The 25892-nt window shown below is 37.9% G+C and overlaps 1 pseudogene; it reads left to right on the plus strand.

Moving 5' to 3' along the window:
• Positions 1-24967, plus strand: LOC100630240 (steroid transmembrane transporter SLC22A24-like; annotated as a pseudogene).
• Positions 24968-25892: the final 925 nt, after the last annotated feature.

Here is a 25892-nt window from a genome sequence, read left to right on the forward strand (position 1 = left end):
ATGGCACCACCCAGGAGGGGAGCACAGCCTAAGACCTCACCAAATCAAAAGCAATTGTGGAGCTCTGCCTATAGTTCTGCCCAATCACACAGTCCAACTAGTGGTACCACCCTCCCAAGGAACACAATCTACAACCTTGCCAAACCAGAGGTAATTTCAAAGCCTGGCTAGTGGTCTCTCCTGACCATGGAGTACAGCAAGCAGCCTTGCCCAACTGGGAGCCCACACAACATCTCCACTTGAAGGAGGAGCCAGCAGGACAACCTAACCATGGACCCTAGCTAGCAGCAGCCATAACACAACCTCAGAGAACAAGTAGTGGCCTTGCTCAACCAGAGACCTCAATAGCAGACCCCACTTGCTCACAAACACTACCAGCTGGCCCATTCAGCATCCCAAGCTGTGCTGACTGGTGAAAATCTTTCACTGTCAAAGTGAACCTATAAAGTTTGGAAGAGAAGACTGCTTACTCATGGCACAGATAACAGTGCTAAGAATCCAGAATCATGAAGAACCACATAAACATTACACCACCAAAGGAAATCAATAAAGCTCCAACATGATCCTAAAGGAATGGAGGTCTATGAACTGTCTGAAAAAGAATTCATTAATAATCCTCTTTAAAAAGTTCAGTGAAGTACAACAACACACATACAGGCAGCTAAAGTAAATTAGGAAAACAATGCATGAACAAAATGAGAAGTTCAACAAAGAAATAGAAACTATCCAAAAGAAAAAAAAAACACCAGAAATCCTAGAGCTGAAAAACACAATGACCAAAGTAAAGAAGTAAATAGAGAGCTTCCACAGAAGATTTAACTGTGTAGAAGAAAGGATCAGTGAACTAAGTAGAAGATGAGTCATTTAAAATTATCCAGTCAGTGGAGAAAAAAGAAAAAGAGTGAAGAGAGTGTACAGGACTTATGGGAGACCACAAAGGAAACAATATATGCATTATGGGAATCTGAGAAGAGGAGGAAGAGAAAGGGACTGAAAGTCAATTTAAAGCAATAAAGGCTGAAAAGTTCCAAACTTGAGGAAAGAAACAGAAATCAGACCCCAAATAGATTAAACCTGAAATGAGCTACACCAAGACACAGTAAAATTAAATTGTCAAAAGTCAAACACAAAGAGAATTTTGAAAGCAGCAAGAGAAAAGTGATTTTCACATAGAAGGGGGAACCCTCATAACACTATGACCAGATTTCTGAACTGAAACTCTATAGGCAAGAAAGAGTGGGATGATTTTTTCAAAATATTAAATTAAAAAAAATGTCAACCAAGAACGCTATACTCAGCAAAACTGACCTTCATTTTTGAAAAAGATGAAGATTTTTCCAGAACTAATAAAAGTTGAAGGGGTTCAACACCACTAGACCTCCTTATTATACATGCTACAGGGTGACCTTAGGGTGGAAATAAAAGGATACCATTAAGATCATCAAAACATAAGAAATGTAAAACTTATTATTAATGATAAATATATAGTCAAAGCCAGACTCTCTAGTACTGTAAGGGAGGTATGTAAATTATTTACAACTATCCTTTGAAATTTAAAAAACAAATGTATTAAAAATAATGATAGCTACATGAAATGTTATTGGATACACAATATAAAGAAGACGTAAATTGTAAATCAACAACATAAAATGTGAGAGGGAGCAGTGAAAGCATAATTTCTATATGCATTGGAGTTAAGTGGTATCAACTTAAAATAGCATGTTATAAATATAAGCTATGTTATGTAAGCATCATGTTAACCACAAAGGAAAATTCTGAAGTAGGCACACAAAAGAGTATGATAAAATATCCAAAGCATACTACCAGGAAGAGTCATCAAATCACAAATGAAGGCAGTAAGAGGGGAAGAAAGAATAAAAGGATCTACAAAACAGTCAGAAAGCAATTACCAAATTGGCAATAGTAAGTTCCTACCCATCAATAATTACTTTAAATTATAAATGGATCAAATTCTCCAATCAAAAGAGATGGATGAATGGATTTAAAAATAAGACTGAATCCTATGATATTCTGCCTACAAGACACTCATTTTAGTTTTAAGGACACATATAGACTAAGAGTGAAGGAATGCAAAAAGATAGTTCAAGCAAATGGTAAACCAAAAAGAAGCGGAGGTAGCTATACTTAGACAAAATAGACTGTAAGCTAAAAATGGTCGAAAGAGACAGAAAGCTCATGATATAATGATAAAGGGGTCAATGCATTAAGAAAATTTAAGAATTGTAAATATGCACAAAACATTGTGGCATCTAAACATATACAGTAAATACTAACAAAACTAGAATGAGTAATCAACATCAGTGCAAAGATAGTTGGGGATTTTCATACCCACTTCCCAACAATGTATACATCATCCAGACAGAGAAACAGTAAGGGAAAAGTGGATTTGAACAACACTATAGATCATATGGACCTAACTGTTCATCCAAAAACAGGAGAATACACATTCTTCTCAGATGCACACAGAGTATTTTCTAGGATAGTTCATATGTTAGGACACAAAACAAATCTCAATATGTTCAAGATGATAAAAATTATATCAAAATATCTTTCGGACCACAATGGTATGAAATTAGAAATAAATCATAAGAGGAAATTTGGAAATTTCACAAATACATGGATATTAAACAACAGACTCCTGAATAACTAATGCATAAAAGAGAAATCAAAGGAAAAAATTTTAAATCTTGAGAAAAATGAAAATGAAACACAACATACCAAAAGTTAAGGGAAGCAGCAAGAGTAGTTCTGATAGGGAAGTTTATAGTGATGAACACCTACGTTAAGAAAAAAGAAAGGTCTAAAGAAAAAAGAAACAAATCTAACTTTACACCACAATGAACTAGAAAAAGATAAACTAAGTACAAAGTTAGAAGAAAGAAATATTGAAGATTTGAGCAGTAATAAATGATACAGAAGAGGATACTATACCACAATCAAGTAGATTTCGTCCCTAGGATGCAAAAATGTTCCAACATAAGCAAATGAATAGATGGGACACATCACATTAATGGAATGAAAGATAAATATCACATGATTCTCTCTGTAGATGCAGGAAAGAGTTTGACAAAATTCCACACCCTTTGATGATAAGGACTCTCAACAAATTAGATATACAAGGGACATACCTCAACATGATAAATGCCATATACAAGCCCACAGCTAACATCACATTCAATGATGAAAGGTTGAAAGATTTTCCTCCAGGATGAAGAACAAGAAAAGTGTGCCTGCTCTCACCAAACCAATCAGCAAAGTACTGGAAGTCATAGCCAGATCAATGAGAAAGGAAAAAGAAAAGCATCCAAATCAGAAAGGAAGAAGTAGGGGCCAGCTGCATGGCCAAGTGATTAAGTTCGTGCACTCCACTTTGGTGGCCCAGAGTTTCACCAGCTCTGATCCTGTGTGCAGACTAAGCACCGCTCATCAAACCGTGCTGAGGTGGTGCCCCACAGAGTAGAACTAGATGGACCTACAACTAGAATATTCAACTATGTACTGGGGGGCTTTGGGGAGAAGAAAAAAGAGGAAGATTGGCAACAGATGTTAGCTCAGGGCCAATCTTAAAAAAAGTTAAAGTGTCATTATTTGCAGAAGATATGATCTTATGTAAAGAATTTCCTAAAGACTCAATGAAAACTGATGGAACTAATCTGTAAATTCAGTAAAGTTGCAGGATACAAAATCAAGATGCAGACCTCAGATGCGTTTCTATAAATTAACAATGAATTATCTGAAAAGGAAATGAAGAAAATAGTCCCATTAATAATAACATCAAACACAATAAAATACTTAGGAGTAAATTTAACCAAGGAGGTGAAAAATCTGTACACTGAAAGCTATAAGGCAATGATGAAAGAAAATGAAGACACACAGAAATGGAAAGATATTCCATGTTCTTGGGTTGGAAGAATTAACATCGTTAAATGTCCATACTACACAAAGCCATCTATAGATTCAAGGGAGTCCCTATCAAAATTCCAGTGGCATTTTTCACAGAAATAGAAATCCTAAAACTCATGTGAAAGCACAAAAGATTCCAAAAAGCCAAAGTAATCATAAGAAAGAACAAACCGGAAGCACCACACTTGTCATTCAAACTATATTAAAAAGATATAGTAATTAAACAGTAGGGTATTGGCATAAAAACATAGACCAACAGAATAGAACTGAAAGCCTAAAAATAAACCTAGCACATATAAGGTCAAATAATATTTGACAAGGGAGCCAAAAATACTCAATGGGGAAAAGAGAGTCTCTTCAGGAAATGGTGTTGGGAAGCTGGTTATTCACATGCAAAATAATAAAACGAGACTTCTATCTTATACCACTCACAAAAAATAAAACTCGAAATGGATTAAAGACTAAAATATGAGGCCTGAAAATGTAAAACTCCTAGAAGAAAATGTAGGGGAAACACATCTTGGCATTGGTCTTGGCAATGATTTTATGGATATGATACCAAAAACACAAGAATATAAGCAAAACTAAACAAGTGGGACTATTTGAAATTAAAATATTCTGCACATAAAAGAAATGATCAACAAATTATAAGACAAACTATGGTATGATGCAAAATATTTTAAATGCATATATTCCACAGATGTATATATCCCAATCTATATGCCCCAAATATATAAGGAACATATATAATTCAATAGCAAAAAATCTAACAATCCTATTAAAGAATGGGAAAAGGACCTGAATAGACATTTCTCAAGAGAAGGTATTCAAAAGACCAACAGATACATGAAAAGGATTTCAACATCACTAATAATCAGGCAAACGCAAATCAAAACAACAATGAGATATTACCTGATACCTGTTAGAACAGTTATGATCTAAAAGACAAGAACTAACAAGTGCTGGTGGGGATGTGGAGAAAATGGAACCCATGTACACCGTTGGTGGCAATGTAAATTAGAACAGCCACTATAGACAACAGTATGGAGGATCCTAAAATTATTAAAAATATAACTGCCATAGGATCCAGAAATCTCACTTCTGGGTATATAACTGAAAAAATTGAAATCACTATCTTAATGAGATATCTGCACTCCTATGTGCGTTGCAGCATTATTTACAATACCCAAGACATGGAAACAACCTAAGTGTCCACCAACAGATGAATAGGTAAAGAATATGTGAGATTATATATATTTATATAACTGCATATTATTTAGCCATGAGAAAAAGGGAAATCCTCCCATTTGCAATGACATGGATGATACCTTGAGGGCATTATGCTAAATGAAATAAGTCATATAGAGAAAGATAAAAACTGTATACTTATATGTGGAATCTTAAAAAACTGAACTCATAGAAACAGAGAACAGATTAGTGGTTGCTAAGGTTAGTGGTGTGGGGGTGGTGGAAATGGGTGATGTGTTCGAAAGGTAAAAACTTCCGGTTATAAGATTAATAAATTCTGGGAATGTAATGTACATCATGGTGAATATAGTTAGCAATACTATATTGTGTATTTTTCTTTTTAAAGATTGGCACCTGAGCTAACAACTGTTGCCCATCTTTTTTTTTTTTTTATTGCTTTTTCTCCTCAAATCTCCCCAGTACATAGTTGTATATTTTAGTTGTGGGTCTTTCTAGTTGTGGCGTGTGGGATGCTGCCTCAACATGGCCTGATGAGCGGTGCCATGTCCGCACCCAGGATCCGAACCAGCGAAACCCTGGGCTGCCGAAGAGGAGCGCGCGAACTTAACCACTTGGCCATCGGGCCGGCCCCCAATGTATTGTGTATTTGAAAGCTACTAGAAGAGCAGAATTTTAAGGTCTCACCACGAAATATTGTACTTATGTGAGGTAATTGATACGTTAACTAATCTCATTGTGGTAATCATTTCACAATATATGCAAATATCTAATTATTATGTTGTACACTTTAAACTTGCACAATGCTTATATAGATCACATCTCAATAAAGCTGAAAAAATTTAACTAGAAAATAACATGGTATGTAATATTTGGGGATTGTTGTTTTTCACTAAGCCAAAGTACAGAGATATTCATTCAAGTTGCTATGTGTCTCAATAGCCTGTTTCTTTTTATTGCTGAATACATAGAATATATATACCAAAGTTAGTTTAACCGTTCACCTGGGGAAGACCATCTGGATTGTTTCTAGTTTTTGTTTGTTTTTTATTGAGATATGGGAGTACAGATATATAAAACTGTATAAGTTTAAGGTGTACAACATGTTGATTTGGTACATTTGTATATTGCCACCATAATGTTAGCTAAAACCTCATTCATGTCACAAAATTATCATTTCTTTTTTGTGGTGAGAACAATTAAGATTTAGTCTCTTGCCAAGTTTGAAGTGTATAATACAGTATTGTTGACTATAATCACTAATTGTGTGTTCCATTTCCAGATCTTACCTACGAGTTGCAAGTTTGTACCGTTAAATGAAATCTCCCCAATTTCCCCATCCCCCATTCTACTGATAACCTAACAACCACCATTCTACGTTGTTTCCGTGAGTTTGACTTTTTTAGGTTTGACTTGTAAGTTCTATATAGTATCTGTCATTCTCTGTCTGATTTATCTTACATAGCATAATGCCCTCACGGTCCATCCACGTTGCTGCAAATGGTAGGATTTCCTTATTTCTCATGGCTCAGTAATATTCCATTGTATCTACATACCACGTGTTCTTTATCCATTTACTCATTGATGAACACAGGTTTTTTCCGTATCTTGGCTATGGTGATTAATGCTGCAAAAACATGGGAGTACAGATATCTTTTCAACAAACTGTTTCCATTTCCTTTGGATGTATGGCCAGAAATGAGATTATTGGTGGCTGTATTTTTGATACTCTGAGGAACCTCTGTAGTATTTTCCATAGTGGCTGAACCAATTTACATCACCACCATGGTATATAAGGGTTTCCTTTTCTCCACATCCTCTTCAGCATTTGTTATCTCTTGTCTGCTTGATGATAGCCATTCTACCAGGTATAAGGTGATATCTCATTGTAGTTCATTGTAGTTTTGATTTGCATTTCCCTGCTGATTAATGATGTAGAGCAACTTTTCATATATCTGCTGGCCATTTGTATGTCTTCTTTGGAGAAATATCTATTCAGGTCCTTTGCCCATTTTTAAATTGGGTTATTTGTTTTTTGCTATTGAGTTGTAGGAGTTCCTTATATATTTTGGACATTAACCTCTTATCGAATCTCTGGTTAACAAATAGTTTCCAATTCATACTATGTAGTACTCAGCAATAAAAAGGAGCAAAATACTGATACAAATACAAACATGTATGAATTTCACATACACTATACCGGGCAAAGAAGCCAAATACAAAGAATATTTAGTCTATTCCATTTATATGATGTTCTAGAACAAGCAAAATTAATGCCTGATGAAATATACAGTGGAGAAGAAGCGAAGGCTAGAGGACAATAATGACCAAGGAAGGAGCACAAAAGAACTTTCTGGGGTGATAGTACTGATCTGCCTGTTGATAGAATTGAGGTTTACAATGGTATATGAATTTACCCAAATAAATTGAATTTTGAACTCTGGATTTGTATGTTTAACCTTGTGTAAATTTTACCTAAAATAAAAGAGCCATAAATAACAACAAAACGATATGTATGGAAACCATTATTACAAACGTCTAGAGGCTGGTTGCTCATAAAACGTCAGGAAGGAATATTATTCTGGAGGGACACGTGTGCCTTCTTAGTTACTAGTGTGTTACATTTTATAATTTGGATGGTGATTAAATACCTGTTATCTTTATATTCTTTGAAATATACACACGTTTTATATAGTCTTCTGGATGTAAATTTCAATGTTTATTCAAGGTTAAAAGTTTATTTGGTATAATAAATTTTTTTTTCTGATAGCTAGGTTAATTTTTGAAAAAGAAAAACAAAGGTAAGTGACTTTCCTTCCCAGATTTTCAACATGTACAAAACAGGTGAATTAGTGGAGTTATAAAAACACTGGGTTATTGAAACAGGAGAAGATAAGCCGACCAATAAAGCAGAATAGGATTTCTGAGCACAAAGAAGCTGTTATGTAATTTAGGAAGCAGAACATTTAAAGGGGGTGGATCGTCATTTAAAAATGATTGTGATGGAAATATAACCCACTCTGAAAACAAATATGGGTGGATATCACAGCATTGGCTAGAGCGCAACCTCAATAAAACTAAAGATAATAACCAGGTAGATGTCCTTGCAAGCTACCTTTCCTGGTTCCCTTGCCAACTGGCTGATGCTTAGGTTCAGGCAGTAGGAGGAGATGGTGGAAGACTGGAGAGCAAAAGGAGAGACGCTCCTACTGTTTTAGACGGTGCCTTCATCAGTGGCAATATCTCTTCTGTTGTTCCAGCCCCCACCGTCTAGCCCATTTCTTCTAGGCTCCTCTGGGTGACCCTGAAACCTGAACTCTCATAACACCAACTCCTCTATTTGTTCTCTATGCTTGGGTAGCAGCTTCCTCTCTGTTATTGCGGATTGAAGTTGTCATGCCATGGCTTGTTTGAACCTTTGCAACTTAATTCCCCATATTAAATTCTTCCTATTGAAATAAATGATATTTTGCAATTTTTGCGAGTAGATTCTAATGCCTTGGACTATCTCATATCCCTTTTATTCAATATTCCACAATTATTTAATATGTTCCAAGAACACTCCAAGGTGATGAGGATGCAACAGAGAACAAAGCGCATGGTTTTATTTCACAGGACTTCTGTTTAAGTAGTGAGGAAAGAGACAATATGCAAATATATTGCTGGAGTGCTAAATGGTCTGAAGAAATTGAAGCAAAGCAAGGAGATAGGGAGTGAGAGATGGAGGCTATATTAATATTCAAAGAGAATGCATAGAGATGGCCTCTCAAATGTGACAATAACATTTGACAAGAGGACTGAAAGAACTGAAGGAGTTTTTTAAAGCATTTTGGGGAAAAGGAAGTACAGAAATTCTGTAGTGAGAGTGTGGCTGGTATGTTTTGAAACATAGAGGAGCCCAGTGTGGCTAGGACAAAGTTAGATAAGGTCACAGAGGTAAAGAGACAGAGGTGACTAAATCTAATAGGGCCTTGAAAGTAAGACGGTTATCAATATATTTTTAGGGATCATTATTGCCACTGTTAAATACTTATTGCTCTGCATCCTCCTTTTTCCCCCTCATTACTCCAGGGATGTTTTACTGTTTCATCCGTGGAACATTCAATGCATTATTTTTTTGCATCCACTTTTGGTTGCCATGGTACTTAAGTCCATGGTACTCATTTTCCCCTTCTTTAATTTTTCTGTGTTTTGTGGAATATTTTGAGGACTTGGAACAATGATTTCAGCTTCTTCTTTCCATGTCAAATTGGCTCTAGATATGCCATCATTTCATAAAAACAATCATTGTGTTCGTGAGAATAAAACTTGTAAATCGAAGTGAGTAAAAGATTGTCTTTGGAGTTAAACTACATTTATTCATGATCTGGCGTCACCACTTGCACTCTGAATATCCTTTTGCAAGTTATTTAATCTCTCTGGGCCTCTGTTTTCTCAGTGGTAAGATGCAGACAATAAGGTGGGGAGGACTAAAGGAACAAAAACCTGAAAAGTGCTTATGACAGAATTGACACCTAGTGAATACTCAGTGAATTCTTAGCTGTAATTATCACCATTTATATCATTTTATTCCTGTGGCTCCGAATGATCTGCCTTGCTGGACCACTCACTATTTTACACAGTATCAGTAACTTGATTAAAAGAAAAATATGATTGTGTGACCCTGGATTGTGTCCTCCCAAATTTGCATGTTGAAATCTCAACCCCCAATGTCCCAGAATATAGCCATATTTGGAGATAAAGTCTTTAAAGTGGTGAATACGTTAAAATGAGGCCATTTGAGTGGCAGCTTAATCCCATATTATTGGTGTCCTTATAAGGAGAAGAAGAGACACCAGGTATGTGCATGCACAGAGGAAAGGCCATGTAAGGACACAGTGACAAGGTGGTCATCTTGCAAGCCAAGGAGACAGGCCTCAGAAGAAACCAAATGTGCCGATACCTTGATCTTGAATGTCTAGCCTCCAGAAAATGGGAAAGTAAATTTACGTTCTTTAAGCCACCCAGTGTGTGGTATTTTGTTATGGTAGCCCTAGAAAACTAAGACATACTCCTTTCTAAAATTTTACAATAATGCCCAATGATTCCTTAAATTTCATCTTTGGAATTGCTCCATCAAAGTCATTTCCTGAAAAGGAATCTCTGTGTGCTGGATAGGAATCTGCATTTTAAGATGTTCCACTTGTGATGAATTTCAAATTCAACAATAAGAAACTGTAGTCTGTATAATAAATTCTAAATATTATTTTTGTTAACTGACCTTCTCCTATTACTACCCTCGTATTCTTTAACTTATAGCTTTTGACTATCCTGTAGGTACACAAACATTACTTACCTTTTTACTCTAATTGTGTAGCTGTTATTCTCTTGGTCAGAAATTGGCTTTTTCAAATTCTTTGCGTACTGCTTCAGTGTGTCAAGAATCTTCCTTCAATAGCAGGTGACAGTTCATTTCTACAAGGATAACTTCCCAACCCCATGGAATCTCTCTAGGAATCACTGAACATTTTCTCTTTAATTCTCCCATAGCATATTGTGTATCTTCCTTATGGTTATCTTTTGCATTGCAGTGTAATTATTGATGTACCTGTCTCTTATTAACTGGATTATGAGACCTTGAAACACTGACCTCACATTTTATTTGAAAATTTATAAATAAATATATAATATACAAATATATGTAAATACAAGACATTGTTTTATTTATAGCAATAGCAGAGAAAGTTATTCCAAAATGTTATTTGAATGACTAAATAAGTCTTTAAAATAAAGCGTTACAGAAAAATACTAAGTACCTCTCTCGCTTTTGAAATTTACTAAAAAATCCTAAAGTCACCGTCACTGGTATGATTTGAACTGAAGCAGAAGTTCAGTTACCAAAAGTTAGTGTTTATGCACAGCATTCCACTTTGCTTTAATTTAACTAATTATATTTTTGTTTAACTTTTAATAAAAAATGAAGAACCTAACCAGAAAAAGCCATAGTCTCTGCTCTTTTCACAGGAACATCCCAAAGCAGCTTACTTTTGTCTCTAAACACCTCTTTTCTGAAATAATAGCAGATCTTTGAATAGGTGTGTTTTAAGTTGTGTGGAGTACTGGTGCATTTTCACCTAAAGTGCGGTTGACTTTTCAGGAGCCACTATGCTGAATAGTCTTTTAAGCAGGTTTACTGGTCAGCAGCTGAAAGTCTTTTTGCCAAATAATTATATCTGTGACTTTATTGAAACTATCTAGCTGCCTAACCTCAAAAGACTTGGGGGCATCTCATCCCACTGCTCTTCTCTAGTGGTGAGACAGGGCCCATTGAGGAGAAAGTGATATCAGGATCAACACACACTTAGTGTGACATAGTGAAAGGAAGTACTTTCTCTCTTTGAACTTGTCCAGGTGAAGTCCATTGTGCTTCCTCTTGGGGATCACCTGTTCAGCCTTGATGTCCTTTCAGGACCTCCTGGATCGAGCCTGGGGAGATTCCAGATCCTTCAGAAGGCTTTATTTTGTACCTGCACCTCCATAGCATATCCTCATATTATACTGGAGAACTTCACTGCAGCCTTCCCTGGGCACCACTGCTGGATCCACATCCTTGACAATGACAGCATCTCTTCTAATGGCGCTGAAATCCTCAGCTAAGATACTCTCCTGAGACTTTCCATTCCACTGGACTCAAACATGAGGCCAGAGAAATGTCATTTCTTCATCCATCCCCAGTGACAGTTCCTTCACCTGAATGGGACCTTCTCCCAAACAACCACTTTGGGCACAGAGCCCCTGGAGATGGCTGATTGTATGACTGAAGCTCCTTCTTCTTCATCATCAGGACTGAGATAAGAGACCCCATATAAATCTCCTGATTATATGATCAAAGTGTTTAGAACTAATGCAAAAAACAGACTTGTTTTATACACTTAGTCCCCAGATGGACAATGAATCAGCCCTTTTTCATCCCTTCAGCAGAAGGTAATTGCTTGTCTACACTATGACAGTCAAGAGTATTAGTATTTAGATTGATGAACTGAACGAACAAAACATGAACCTGTTATTTAATCATTTAATCTAGTGAGAGAGACCTATAATTTAAAAAGTAATGTCATGCTGGGTCAGTGGTTCTCAATACTCATTGAAAACTCATGCCCAGAGTAAGAAAATTAGAACCTTTGGGCAAAGGATCTCAAGGCATCAGTATTTTTGAAGCTTTTGAAGAGATTGGATAGAGATGAAGGCTACTGTAGGAATTGAGTATAGACTGCTAAGTGAACTCAAAGGCAGATTTCCAATGTTAGCTGTAGGATGAGGGAAGGTTTCTTGGAAAAATGGTGTTTGGGATAGTATCTGAAGAATGTGTACAAGTTAATGCAATAAAGGGAACTGGTGGTCTAAGAGGAAAGTGAACAAATATTCACAGACATGTGGACACAGACTGTGAAATGGATATGAGGGAAGAGAGAGTGTGCCAGTTGCATTTGAAGTATTGAGATAAGTTCAGTATTTTTAGAATGTGGGATCTTAGGGGATAGGGGTTGAGAGGGAGGCAGGACTCACACAACAGCAGATTATGTACATCATACATAGGAGTTTGGAGTCAGTTTTCACTAAAGGGTTTAAACTCTACTAAAAGTGCTGTGCTGCTTTCCTCGTCTTCCAGTGGGACATGTTGTGCAAATTTCAGTCACTAAAATGAGTGGCTCAGTCCATATTTTTGTCTGCCCAGGTGCTGGGAGTTCTGATATTTGGCCATCTTTCAGACAGATGAGTGTCACTTCACTTTATTCTGGGCTGTTTGTCAGTTGCTGTGTTCAATCCTTTATTTTCAAAATCTTTACTGAGCTCCTAATGTGTGTTTTGCATTGTCCTATATGCTGACCTCTGTCTCTGACTCATGGGAGCTACAACCTAATAAAAGTGTTTGGTACAGGAACTGGAGGTTGCAGTCTAGTGTGTTAAATCTACTGTTTGTATTTCATGAAGGAGGGCAGCGAAGGACATCTAAATCAGACTGAAAGAAATTTCAGGGAAGGATTTTACAGCAGATGCCAGAATTTGAAGTTTATGACTTGGAGTTAGTTCAATACAGGGAAAGGAAGGGGTTTGGAGGCAGAAAGCACATATATGTTCAAAAGTACCAGTTTGTGAAACAGTATTATTGACCTTGGCAATGTTCTGAATCAGTTAGTTCCTGTACGTTAAATGATTATGGACACTTCCATACTGGTCATCATTGCATACCTGCACTGTAGGTGCACATGTGGAATAGCTAATCATCATTGTCAAATCAGTAGCTTGCATGGCAATGTGGGACTGATAGTATGGTAGAACGTTGAACCTGTAACCTAGATGCCAATGCTTGTGTAATGGCTTTAATAGGTAACAGTTGTAACCATATAAAGTAAATCATAGTAAGAACCCCTAGGATGACATGGCTTCGGGGATGAGAAGTTTGAGAATTCCTGTGTCCTGGCAGAACTCCTTCTGAAGGAGGCAGTCAACCATTGCTGTCACCCAAGCATGTCTTCTCTGAGGGTACTGAGGGGACTTTATATGTTCCCAGACATTCCCAGTCCAACTAAAAATTATGACCTTTGAGTTTTTCACAGTTAAATATTACCTGTATAGGTCTTTGTATCAGAGAGTTCATTTCCTCAGGTGGTCAGACTCAGGTCTCTGTACTGTTAATTCAAATATAATGAGTGAAAGAATGAATGTATAATGAATTAATGAATGAAGCAATCTAAAGGAAATCTGGATAAATAATTTTTCTTGGAGCATAGATGCGGGTTAATATCCATCAACAGTAGCAAGAAAAATTAAACTGTCTTAGATTCATAAAAGTTTATATTTGGCAATGAGAAAGAACAAACAATAGCCTCATACAGCAACAACATGGAAAAAGCATTATATGACTAAGGATTTCATAATGCATGATTTCAATTTTTATAAAGGTCAAAAGCAAGCAAACTAATCCACGGTATTAAAGGTCATGATATTGGATATCTTTGGTGGAGTAGTGATTAGAAGGAGGCACAAGATGGCCTTTTTCTGTGACAGCAATATTCTGTTTTGTCCTCCACCTGCTTAAATGGATGCATTTATTTTGTGAGAATTAATAAACTTGTATGTATTTTGTGTGCACTTTTTGTATGTAACTTAAACTTCAGTGAAGTGTTTAATAAGATATAAAAGAGTGATGAGGAATAAGACAATTGGGTTGGGAGGACAGTTAGATAGAAAATAATAGTGGCAGCCAGAAGACCAGTTGTGAGAGGACTGATTTCAATATCCATGGCTCAGATTTGTCAAGTGATCCTATCAGATCTTAAACAGTGGAGCATATTTTAGAGGATATTAAAGGAGCCTTAGAAGTATCAAGTTCAACTCTCTATTAAATGAAGACAGCTCTGCATTTCTGACTCTTAACCACCTAGTTTCTACTGGAAAACTTTTGAGACTGTGTAGCTCACTCCTTTGAAAGGCACCACTTGCTCATATGTAACTCTTGTTAATGTAACACATTTCATCAACATACTTAGCTTCTCTGTGGATTCTCATGCTTGGACTTTTTTCTGTCTTTCTTACCCCAGGACTGAAGTGACCCTCCAATGATGTTCAAGGTACTTAAAATAAAATCCAAGTCCTGTCACAACAAGATCTGGCCCCTGCATCCCTTCTCACCTCTTCTACCACTGTCCCCCATTCCCTCTAGTCTTAAAAACATCAAGCTGGTTCCACCACACAGCCTTTACACTTGCTCTTCCTTTGCTCCTAATACTCCTTTCCCTGTGCATGACACTGCCATATTAGTCGTTAGTTAGCTACCCAAAATCTCAATCAATCACCTTCACGAAAGTCTAGTGCTCACAGATGCTTCAGTCAGATATGGTAGAGTGACCCTCCTTGGTATCCATCTTTCAGGCAGGGGCTCAGGGAACCAGCTCCATCCATTGTAGGACTCTAACATCTATGAGAGAGTGTGTATGATCACAATGGGCATTCAATGGTCAGGCCTGGACTTGTCACGCCTTTCTTTGCCACATCCAATGGACCTAGTTTTAGGGTCCCCTGGTAACTACAGTGAGGTTTGGGAAATGTTGTTTTCCAGCATGCCCTGAAAGAAAGAAAGGGATGTTAACACTAGCAAGACTCTGCATCATCTTTTTTTTTTTCCTGGGGAAGATTTGCCCTGAGCTAACATCTGTGCCAGTCTTCCTCTATTTTGTATGTGTGTCACCAACACAGCATGGCCACCGACAAGTGGTGTAGGTCCTTGCCTGGGAACTGAATCCAGGCCACTGAAGTGGAGAGCACCACTAGGCCACGGGCTGCTCCCTCAACTGTATTTTTAACGAATTAAAAAAGTTCAGTTAATCATTCTGCTCATTCACGATGTAATACCCTCATTGGTTTGGGCAAGGCTTCTTTCTTAAGTGTATATCTGTTTGTATGTGTTTCCATTTGTCTCCATTCCCATCCTTCACCAGGGACCATTCTAATGTGTTTACTATTTATCTCTTTATTTGTATATGTTATTACAAACTACATAATATCATTGGGTATGTAGTTAGGTACAGGTCTTACTCAATTTATAATGAGATTACTTCCTGATGAACCCGTCTTAAGTTGAAAATATCATTTAAGTCGAAAATGTGTTTAATATACCTAACCTACTAACATCATAGCTTAGTCTAGCCTACCTTAAATGTGCTCAGAACCGTTACATTAGCCTACAGTCAGCCAAAATCACCTAAAACAAAGCCTATTTTGTAATAAAGTGTTGAATATTGCATGTAATTTATTGAATATTGTACTGAAAGTGGAAAACAGAATGTCTGTATGGGTACAGAATGGTCGTAAGTGTATTGGTTGTTTATACTCATGATTGTGGGGCTAACTGGGAGCTGTGGCTTGCTCCTGCTGCCCAGCATCACTGAGAGTATCAGGAAAAGATAGCCTGGGAGAACATCAAAATTCCTAATTCAAGGTATGGCTTCTACTGAATGTGTATCATTTTCACGCCATCCTAAACTCAAAAACTCATAAATTGGACCATAGTAAGTTGAGGACTGCCTGTATTTTAATTTACAAAGAAGACATCATGGTATTTATCCAATCTTTTCTCACTTTTTATCATCCAGTAGTAAGTTTTTGAAATCTGCTTATATTTCTGTGTGTATATCTAGTCTGTGACTTCAAACTACTCTGTCGCTGTCCATGGTGAGCCCCCAAAACTTTTCCCTATTCTCTTTCCCAGAGAGAGATTTTCTGACTCCCAAAACATCCCTCACACCACACTTATCTCTGTATTAACATCCTGATATTTGTCCCTTTACCATGACAATTTTTATTTTTATGAATAGGCTTTAACTTTTAGAGCAACTTTAGATTTACAGAAATACCAAATGGAAAGTACCGAGAGCTCTCATATAACTCCTCACACACACAGTTTCCCATGTGATTCACGTCTTCCATTGGTGTTGTACATTTGTCACAATTGATGGACCAGTGTTGATACATTATTGAATAAATCCATAGTTTACGTTAGGGAACACTCTTTGTGTTGTACCGTCTTTGGGGCAAATGGATAATGCCATGTAGCCACCGTTAGAAAAGTATCCCCCTGAAGTGCTCTGTGCTCCAACTCTTCATCCCTCCCACTGAATCTCTGGCAGCAGTACCATGAGGATTTATTTAGGATATACATTATGCTTATTGTATTTTCATTTCTCAGTCTTCCCATAGTTGCCTCTCCATCATGTCCTCAATCATAGCTCTTTTTAAAAGTGCGATTCAATTCTATCATGAATTCTCTGCTACAAATGTAATAAGGAAATATACGTTGTAAAAACACTGCTAATGGAACACATTTTACAAGACTTAAATATACTACTACTAAACTAACAAATGTTTCAGAGCAGGGGTCAAAAACAAAGGCTTGTCCATATGTTAATACTACGGGGAATGTACTATCAGCACATGTAATTTTGTTCAAATTGTCTCCAGAATGAGCCCCTTCCTGCCACTCCCTGACATACACAATTCCCTTCTCTTTGTTTATTTTTCCTCTTTGTTCCTTATTCTCTATCTCACTTCATCCTCTCCTCCGTAAACTTCTTATCAGTTCCTGCAGTAAGTAGAATGGTTTCTGGGTTATCTTCTGTTTGAGCTGAAACATATTTCTCAAGGTCTTTAACCCCAGACGCTGCTGAGACTGGCTCTTATGCAATCTCTCTGCAACTTTGATGTCTTGTAATCTCACTCTTCCTCTCAAATACGTTTAACATTTAGCTTGATAATGTGGACTCAACTAGAGATCTCCTGATTTCACCCCTCAAGTGCTCTAAACACAGCACACAAATCCACTATCTGAAATGCATATTTTAAAATTTTTATTTTATTTATTTTTCTATTTTCTTTTTTATTGAGGTTACGATAGTTTATAACCTTGTGAAATTTCAGTTGTACATTATTATTTGTCACTCATATAGATGCACCACTTCACCCTTTGTGCCCATCCTCCACCCTCCCTTCCCCCTGGTAACCACTAATTGGTTCTCTTTGTCTATGTGTTTGTTTATCTTCTATATATGAGTGGAGTCATACAGAGATTGTCTTTCTCTATCTGGCTTATTTCACTTAACATAATACCCTCAAGGTCCATCCATGTTGTTGTGAATGGGACGATTTTATCCTTTTTTATGGCTGAGTAGTCTTCCATTGTATATATATACACCATATCTTCTTTATCCAATCATCAGTTGATAGGTACTTAGGTTGCTTCCTCGTCTTGGCTATTGTGCATAATGCTGCAGTGAACATAGGGGTGCATGGGTCTCTTTGAATTGCTGATTTCAAGTTCTTTGGATAGATACCCAGGAGTGGGATGGCTGAGTCATATGGTATTTCTATTTTTAGTTTTTTGAGAAATCTCCGTACTGTTTTCCATAGTGGCTGCACCAGTTTGCATTGCCACCAGCAGTGTATGAGGGTTCCTTTTTCTCCACAACCTCTCCAACATTTGCTATTTTTTGTTTTGGTTATTTTAGCCATTCTAATGGGTGTAAGGTGATATCTTAGTGTAGTTTTGATTTGCATTTCCCTGATGATCAGTGATGATGAGCATCTTTTCATGTGCCTATTGGCCTTCCATATATCTTCTTTAGAGAAATATCTGTTCATATCCCTGTCCATTTTTTGATCGGGTCATTTGATTTTTTGTTGTTGAGTTGTGTGAGTTCTTTATATATTATGGAGATTAACCTTTTGTTGGATATGATTTGCAAATATTTTTTCCCAGTGGGTGGGTTGCGTTTTTGTTTCAATCCTGTTTTCCCTTGCCTCGTAGAATCTCTTTATTCTGATGAAGTCTCATTTGTTTATTCTTTATATTGTTTCCCTTGTCTGAGAAGACATGATGTCTGAAAAGATCCTTTTTAAGACTGATGTCAAAGAAAGTACTGCCTATATTTTCTTCCAGAAGTATTTTATGGTTTCAGGTCTTACCTTTAAGTCTCTGGTCCATTTTGAGTTTATTTTTGTGAATGGTGTAAACGAATGGTCTATTATCATTCTTTTACATGTGGCTCTCCAGTTTCCCCAACACCACTTGTTGAAGAGACTTTCTTTTCTCCATTGTATGTTCTTAGCTCCTTTGTCAAAGATTAGCTGTCCATAGATGTTTGGTTTTATTTCTGGGCTTTCAATTCCGTTCCATTCATCTGCATGCCTGTTTTTGTACCAGTACCATACTGTTTTGATTATGATAGCTTTGTAGTTTATTTTGAAGTCAGGGATTGTGATACCTCCAGCTTTGTTCTTTTTCCTCAGGATTGCTTTAGCAATTCGGGGTCTTTTGTTGCCCCATATGAATTTTAGGATTCTTTGTCCCATTTCTGTGAAGAATGTCATTGGGATTCCGATTGGGATTGCATTGAATCTGTAGATTGCTTTAGGTAGTATGGACATTTTAACTATGTTTATTCTTCCAATCCATGTGCATGGAATGTCTTTCCATCTCTTTATGTCATCATCAATTTTTTTTTAGGAAAGTCTTGTAGTTTTCATTGTATAGGTTTTTAATTTCCTTGGTTAAATTTATACCAGATATGTTATTCTTTTTGTTGCGATTGTGAATAGGATTGTGTTCTTGAGTTCTCCTTCTGTTAGTTTGTTATTAAAGTGTAGAAATGCTACTGATTTATGTAAGTTGATTTTGTACACTGCAATTTTGCTGTAATTGTTGATTACTCCTAGTAGCTTTTTGATGGATTTTTTAGGGTTTTCTATATATAAGATCATGTCATCTTCAAAGAGCAAGAGTTTCACTTCTTCATTGCCCATTTGGATTCCTTTTATTTCTTTTACCTGCCTAATTGCTCTGGCAAAACCCTCCAGTACTATGTTGAATTAGACTTATGGGAGTGGGCACCCTTATCTTGTTCCTTTTCTCAGAGGGATGGTGTTCAGTTTTTCCCCATTGAGTATGATGTTGGCTGTTGGTTTGTCATATATGACCTTTATTATGTTGAGGTACTTTCCTTCTATACCCATTGTATTGGGAGTTTTTTTTTTTTTTATCATAAATGGATGTTGGATCTTGTCAAATGCTTTCTCTGCATCTATTGATATGATCATGTGGTTTTTGTTCCTCATTTTGTCAATGTGGTGTATCACATTGATTGACTTGTGGATGTTGAACCATGCCTGTCTCCCTGGTATAAATCCCACTTGATCATGATGTATGATGTTCTTAATGTATTGCTGTATTCGGTTTGCCAATATTTTGGTGAGGACTTTTGTATCCATGTTCATCAGTGATATTGGCCTGTAGTTTTCCTTATTTGTGTTGTCCTTGTCTGGTTTTGGGATCAGGGTCAAGTTGGCCTTCTAGAATGTGTTAGGAAATGCTCCATCTTCCTCAACTTTAAGGAATAGTTTGAGAAGGATACGTATTAAATCTTCTTTGAACATTTGGTAGAATTCTCCAGAGAAGCCGTCTGGTTCTGGACTTTTATTTTTGGGGAGGTTTTCAATCACTGTTTCAATCTCTTTCCTTGTGATTGGTCTATTCAGATTCTCCATTTCTTCCTGGTTCAGTTTCGGAAGGTTGTAAGAGTATAAGAATTTATCCATTTCTTCTAGGTTGTCGAATTTGTTGACATAGAGTTTTTCATAGTATTCTCTTATAATATTTTGTATTTGTGTGGTATCCGTTGTTGTTTCTCTTCTTTCATTTCTGATTTTATTTATTTGAGTCTTCTGTATTTTTTTCTTAGTGAGCCTGCCTAAGAGTTTGTCAATTTTGTTTATTTTCTTGAGGAACCAGCTCTTTCTTTCATTGATCCTTTCTACTGCCTTTTTTGTTTCTATTTCATTTATTTCTGCTGTAATTTTTGTTATTTCTCTCCTTCTACTGACTTTGGGCTTTGTTTTTGATTCTTTTGTAATTCTGTTAGGTGTAGTGAGATTACTTATTTGAGATTTTTCTTGTTTATTGAGATGAGTCTGTATAGAGATGAATTTCCCTCTTAGGACCGCTTTTGCTGCATTCCAAATGAGTCGGTATGGTGTGTTTTCATTTTCATTTGTCTCCAGATAATATTTGATTTCTCCTTTGATTTCTTCAATGATCCATTGGTCATTCAGTAGCATGTTGTTTAATCTCCACATCTTTGCCCCCTTCCCAGCTTTATTCTTGTAATTGATTTCTAGTTTCATAGCATTATGGTTGGGAAAGATGCTCGATATTATTTCAATCCTCTTAAATTTGTTGAGGCTTGCTTTGTTTCCCAACATATGGTCTATCCTTGAGAATGTTTCATGTGCACTTGAGAAGAATGTGTAACCTGCTGTTTTTGGATGGAGTGTTCTATATATATCTATTAAGTCCATCTGGTCTAGTTTTTCATTTAATTCTACAATTTCCATGTTGACTTTCTGTTTGGATGATCTATCCATTGGTGTTAGTGGAGTGTTGAGGTCCCCTACTATTATCGTACTGTTGTTAATATCTCCTTTTAGTTTTGTTAATAGTTGCTTTACAGACTTTGGTGCTCCTGTGTTTGGTGCATATATATTTATGTGTTATGTTTTCTTGGTGGAGTGTCCCTTTTATCATTATAAACTGCCCCTCTTTGTCTCTCTTTACCTGTTTTGCCTTGAAGTCTACTTTGTTGGATATAAGTATGATGACACCTACTTTCTTGTGTTCACTATTAGCTTGGAGTATCATCTTCCATCCCTTCACTCTGAGTCTGTGTTTGTCTTTGGGGCTGAGGTATGTTTCATGGTGGCAGCATATTGTTGGATCTTGTTCTTTAATCCATCCTGCCACTCTGCCTCTTTTGATTGGAGAATTCAATCCATTTACACTTAGAGTGATTATTGAAGTATGGGGGGGCTAATGCAGCCATTTTATTGCTTGTTTCCTGGTTCTTCTGCGTTTCCTTCATTTCTTGTCTCATGAATTTTGGACTACCAATTCACTTAGATAGTTTTCTATGTTGATTTTCTTCTTATTTGTAATTTGTGTCTCTGTTCTAATTATTTGTTTATTGGTTACCATGTGGTTGGTATAAAACATCTCGTAGATGAGATAGTCCATTTTCTGATAGCCTGTTATTTCCTCAGACTAAGCCAGTTCCATCCCTTTCTTCTTCCCCTTCTAGGTTGCTATTGTTACATCTTTTTTTCTTCTTGTGTTGTGAGTTTGTGGTTAAAATGACAAGATTATATTTATTCTTGTTGTTTCCCTTCCCTTTATCTTTAATGTTATACTTAAGCATTTGCTAACCTGTTCTGATGGAGAGCTACAATTTCCTGATTTTGTCTTTCTACTTATCTTCTTTGCTCAGGGTTTGGTAACCTCTTTCCTTTTTTTCTCCAGGTATGAGGGCCTTCCTGAGCATTTCTTGTAAAAGGGGTCTTGTGGCAATGAGCTCCTTTAACTTTTGTTTATCTGGAAAAGTATTTATTTCTCCATCATATTTGAAGAATATTTTCACTGGATACAGTATTCTTGGCTGCAAGTTTTTGTCTTTCAGAGTTTTGAGTATATCATTCCACCCTCTCCTAGCCTTTAAGGTATCTGCTGAGAAATCTGCTGACAGCCTGATAGGGTTCCTTTGTAGGGTTTTTTCTTCTGTCTTGCTTCCTTAATATTTTCTCTTTGTCACTGACTTTTGCAAGCTTCACTGCCATATGCCTTGGAGTTGGTCTCTTTACATCGAGATCTATTAGCTTCTGCCACATGAATTTCCAGCTCTCTCCCCAGGTTTGGGAAGTTCTCAGCTATTATTTCTTTGAACAAGATTTATGCTCCATTTTCCTTCTCTTCTCCCTCTGGGATACCTATAATCCTTATGCTGCATTTCCCAATTGAGTTGGATATTTCTCGGAGAGTTTCTTCATTTCTTTTTAGTCTTAGTTCTCTCTCCTTTTCTATCTGAAGCATTTCTATATTCCTATCCTCCAAACTGTGAATTCTGTGCTCCATATTATCAGCCCTACTGTTCAGGGAGTCCAGATTTTTCTTCCTCTCCTCCATTGTGTTTTTCATCTCCAATATTTCTAATTGGTTCTTCTTTATAGTATCAAGCTCTTTTGTGGCATAGCTCCTGAACTTGTTGAGTTGTCTATCTGTATTCTCTTTTAACTCATTGAATTTTTTAATGATAGATATTTTGAATTCTTTTTCATTTAAGTTATAGATTTCTGTGTCTTCAGGATTGTTTTCTGGGTCCTTGTCATTTTCCTTCTGTTCTGGAGATTTAATATATTTTTCATACTACTTGATGGCATGGATTTGTGCTTCCACACAGAGATAGAGTTTGGTTACTGCTTCCGCTTGCTCCACTGGGGAGGAGGGGGTAGCAGCTGCGTAATCTGCACTGACCAAGATCCCTGTCAGCTGTTCCTGACTGATCCTGGGCCCCTCCTTGGGATCATAGTGGCTTTGTGGGATCTCCCATCAGCTGTGGGAACAATCACATTGGGGCTTCAGGTTGCTGGTGCCTACTCCCACAGACTCAACTAGACATGCTCCCTCCTTAGGGTCTGCAGGGGTTTTATGGGCTTTTGTGCCAGATGAGAACTGGTTCACCCAGATTCTCAGCTCTGCCACTCTCTGGTCCTGCTGGACCTCACTTGCCCACTTTGAGTTGCAGCAGAGCTATGGGCCTCTAAGGCAGCCAGTGGTTAGCTCATCTGGCCACACCACTTCTTCTCTTAGGGCGTCCAGCCTTTGTGTTTGGTGGGCGGGGCCTCTCCTCTAAGGTTGATTAGAGACTCTCCCTGGGGCTGCTGTGGGACCATGGATTGTCCCCCTGGACCAAGGAGCAGTCACGCTGGGGCTCTGGATTGTCCCCACCCACTTGCATGATACCACTGGATCTCACTTGAACCCTTGGGACTGCAGCAGAGCTGTGGGTGTTTAATGAAGCTGAGTGGCAGCTCCCCTGGCTGAACCACTCCTGCTCCAAGGTCTCCCAGACTTTGTGCTTGGTGGACAGAGCCTCTGCACTAGGGCCAACCAGAGACTCTCCCTGTGCCACTTGGGATGGTGGAATTCCCATTGGACCAAGGACCATTCACACTGGGGGCTCCTGATTGTCACTGGCCACTCACACAGTCCTGCTGGACCTCACTTGCCCCCTCGGGGCCGCAGCAGAGCTGTGGGTGTTTAATGCAGCCAGCCGATAACTCCCCAGGCTGAGCCACTCCTATCCAAAGGTCTCCCAGCCTTTGTGCTTGGTGGGTGGGGCTTCTCCACTAGGGCCGACCAGAGAGTCTCCATGTGGCTGTGGTGGGACTGTGGATTTTCCCACTCATCCACAGGGTAATCACAGGTAGCTTAGGGCTGTAGTCACCTGTTTCCACAGTCACGCCAATGTGCACGCCCACCCTCAGGGCTGTGGTGGTGTCATGAGCATGTCAGCTGGGAGAGAGTCACTTGCAGTTACTAGACTTTCTGGAGGCTGGAGAGTTTTCACCTATCTCCACCTCCTCCGCAAGGGTAGTCCATCCACTTTCGTATGTATAGAAGCGTGGGTCTCTCAGGTATCCTGAGGTACTGTGTGAACATCCTCTATCAATGATTGTCCATTTAGTTGTAGTTCAAAGGAGGAGAGACAAAGAAAACTGCTCACTCCACCATGTTGCTGACATCACTCCAGCAATGCATATTTTTTAATAATAAACATTTGCGACAGCTTTACATATTTTATTTTATATGGTGTCACATAATGCAAGAGGCTTCCTGGTGATAGTTTGGTGAGAGAACTTTGAAATTTGACAATGATCTCACTTTGACCAATAGGGAGGGTACATCTGTGGTTTTTGCTGTTGATTAATATAAATATTCTTCCAGGTCTCAAGTCAATGTTTCACTAGTTAAACATTTAAATTTCAAGATATGTCAAGTTTTCCACGTATTATCTTTGTTCCTAAGTAATCTACCTGGTTCACTATTTCCTTTTCTTTCTTTTTCTTTTTCTTTTTTTTTTGAGGAAGATTAGCCCTGAGCTAACTACTGCCAGTCCTCCTCTTTTTTGCTGAGGAAGGCTGGCCCTGAGCTAACATCCATGCCAACCTTCCTCTACTTTATATGTGGGATGCCCAGCACAGCATGGCATGCCAAACAGTGCCTTGTCTGCACTCAGGATTCGAACCGGTGAACCCCAGGCCACTGAGAAGCAGAACATGCGCACTTAACTGCTGTGCCATGGGGCCAGCCCCTGGTTCACTATTTCTTAGGTTTGGACAGAAGACGCTGTTCAGATGGTCTTTGCTCCAGTTCACCATTGCTGACACCTGTGCAGCCTTTGCTCCCACCTTCCTCATTTAGTGCTCATTATGCTTCTTGGGAGGGATCTGTAACATGACTATTATTGCAAACTGTTTCACTATCTGTAAGTTAATATTTCGAGCTTTTATTGTCTCCATGCCTTTAATTGACCTTGAAATTGCCCTTTATCTGAAATATAATTATCTTTGTATCCTTCCCATGTCAGAGTGGACAGTGAAACTGGCTCAACACGAGGTTGACATACAGGAAGCCACATTGTAGAAAAGAGACCATGTTATAACTTTGAATGACCTCTGACTAATTGACCCAGCTGGATTTGCATCCTCCAGGAGATCCACCTGTTCTGTGGATTTTATGACCCCTGCTAGTGCATATACCTCCCAGCTGCGATAAGATGATAACTTCATTCTTTTGAGTTCCTTAGGAATGTGATGACCCCCCCAAACAGAGAGTCTATACTGATAGTCATGATCAATGAAAAATGAAAGATCTGGTGTGGCAACTCCCAGTCTGTAACACCAGAGGATCAACTTTCCTAACTCCCTCCCCTATAACTCACTGGCCTATATAACTAGTTCAAGATTCTGTGCCCCCATTAAGATGGTTCTTTTGGACATTAGTCAGCCATCTTCCCTCTTGCTAGCAAGCTGCAATAAAGCGCCCTTTCTCTGCCACCATCTTGCCTCTTGATGATTGACTTTTGTCTCACAGTGAGCAGATTGTGCCCTTTGTGTTCTAACAACAGTGCCCAAATGGATAGCTATGGTATCTGGACTAATAAAAGAGTTCTGCGTTATTGGACAGATACTCCTGGGAGGACTGGCTATTGCCATTCGATACTGGCATACACTACAACTGAAATTGTCTATACCCTTATTTGTCCTCTTATTGCTCTCCAGGTATGGACAATCTCCAGATTAGTTGCCTATAAGGGAGGCTGTGGTGAGAACAGAGAGTAGAATTC

The sequence above is a fragment of the Equus caballus genome, chromosome 12 (assembly GCF_041296265.1).
Source record: "Equus caballus isolate H_3958 breed thoroughbred chromosome 12, TB-T2T, whole genome shotgun sequence".
NCBI lineage: Eukaryota > Metazoa > Chordata > Mammalia > Perissodactyla > Equidae > Equus > Equus caballus.